Raw genomic sequence first — 1,996 nt, forward strand, 5'->3', positions numbered from 1 at the left:
ATTATTATTATTATTATTTTTTGTTGAAGAAATTCTGACCCAATTATATCACACTACATCATACGCGTGTAAACCATTATATATATTTAGCACAACCGAATTCATTAATCAACATCCACATTCTTGTAACTACCATGGAATTTCATCATCTTGCCCTTTCATTCGTTTGGCTTAGGGGCTATTCACGTGCAGACATTACTCATTTGTGCCGTCCACTGGGGGTTGGATCCCAATGTGAATTTATTTCGCATCACCCTGGGCGAAAGGCTTGTAGGGAAAAATCCTGGTCGTTACAAATTTGTTCTTTTATCAAAAGTCTGACACGTGAAATTAGTAAGTTACCTCTCCTTACTTGCAATGGGCACCAATTTTTGAAAAGCCTTCATCTTCTGATTGATCCTCTCTCTACACCTCTACATGAATACAACATAGCATTTGTATTAGTCGTTTCTAAAGAGAACTCTATTATTAATTTTTTCGTGACAATACTAACCCGTCCCTTTTAAAAAGAGTGTCTGTTGTGAAGTGAAACCTTGTAGACATGTTTAGTACACAGTATTGAACAGTTGGGACATACCCTTTATGACTGATTATGTATGGCTGCAGCCCAACTATGGCTTCCTGATGATTGAGATCGAATAGTGGCATCCCAGTTGTTCCCACGTTCTTCATCCTGTTTTTCCTAACATAATTTACAACAATTAAAGCAGGTTGAGAGAGTAACTCGAAAGGAAGTACAAGGAGCTCCTTACAGTTTCTTTTTCCAGTAATTTGATTAATATCTTTTATCTTGTTAGAAATACATGAAAATTCTTTGTCTAGACTTACAAGTGCATCAGAGCTCAAAGACTTGCAATTGTAAAAAGATTAGAAGATGATAGCTCACTAGATTCGAGGTCTTGCGAGTAAAATCTAAGAGACCAGAGATTCCCATTGTCTATTTCTATGCCTACTGATGAAAGTGGAGTTCGTTTGTCTGAAGTTAAGATTCAGCAGAGAAAATTAGTAGGATTGGACAGGACTAGACTCTAAGAAAATGAAGCTAAAATTTTATCAATCATGATGTATGGTCTTGAGCAGCACTGAGTAACGAAAACATGCTCGAAGTTTAGTATATGTTCCTCCTACAAAATTGAAAAAAATTTCTAACCGAGCAAGTGTGAAAACCCAAATCTTCATCTCCATTTCTCGTACTCTTGAAGCTTTGAAAAGGTTCAAAAGAAGCCCATGTCATCATAGTAGTATCAGTATCTCTACAAAATGTTGCACTGGACTAGCACATCCACTGGCTTCTTCCTCTTGATCTTCCTCAAAATATCTTCTACAATTTAGTTCAGATTTTGATCTCTTCCTTTTCTTTGCTAAATCTGCTGGACGCACATGGCAACTCGAAGATGTATCTATATGGCTCGAGCTTTTGCTCAATTTTCCACCAGAAGCCGCAGCCATCGAACTTAAACTTGCCTCCTCTCGTTTCATCTGCATGTCGCCTGATGAACTCTCCGCCAGTTTCCAGCCCATGGTGCAGCTAATAAGCTAAAGTTTGCGTCAATTTGATTAACCTTTCCCATGTGCCTTGATGGACTATTCATTCTAACATTTCACCGGTCCTAACTTAAACAGGCGCAGAAACCATTTTACCGAGGTCATGTTTAGCTAACTGTCCATTTTCCCATGTCAATTCTGCTACTTCAGAATCAGACCTGAACTCCAACATATAGAAAATTTAGTTTTTTTGGTTTATTCCCAGATTATGGGATAATGGATAAAGCTCACTATGAAACGTATAGTTGTTAAAAAAAAATTACTTAGGATTCTTGTGAAAAATTATTTGATAAGTACAGTGCATACATAGGGACATGATCACATGATGTTTTCCCTTCTTTTTCTTCTACATGTTCCTGTCTTTGGTGCCTCTGATTAAATATAGTACTATACAATGATTCATGACGTCTCAAAGAGTTTCTCTTCTCTCTTTGAAAATGAACATGAACTG

At 37.1% G+C, this 1,996-nt stretch overlaps 1 long non-coding RNA gene across 2 annotated transcripts; it reads right to left on the minus strand.

The window, feature by feature from the left end:
* Positions 1 to 28: 28 nt before the first annotated feature.
* On the minus strand, positions 29 to 1,959 carry LOC111372403. Of its 2 annotated transcripts, none has more exons than XR_002698761.1 (3): positions 1,852 to 1,959; positions 578 to 1,703; positions 29 to 413 (listed from the first exon to the last, which is right to left on the minus strand). It is a non-coding gene; the product is annotated as an uncharacterized LOC111372403 (long non-coding RNA). The 2 variants fall into 2 exon arrangements; XR_002698762.1 differs by lacking the exon at positions 1,852 to 1,959 and having other exon boundaries at positions 578 to 682; positions 887 to 1,830.
* Positions 1,960 to 1,996: the final 37 nt, after the last annotated feature.

The sequence above is a fragment of the Olea europaea genome, chromosome 23 (assembly GCF_002742605.1).
Source record: "Olea europaea var. sylvestris chromosome 23, O_europaea_v1, whole genome shotgun sequence".
NCBI lineage: Eukaryota > Viridiplantae > Streptophyta > Magnoliopsida > Lamiales > Oleaceae > Olea > Olea europaea.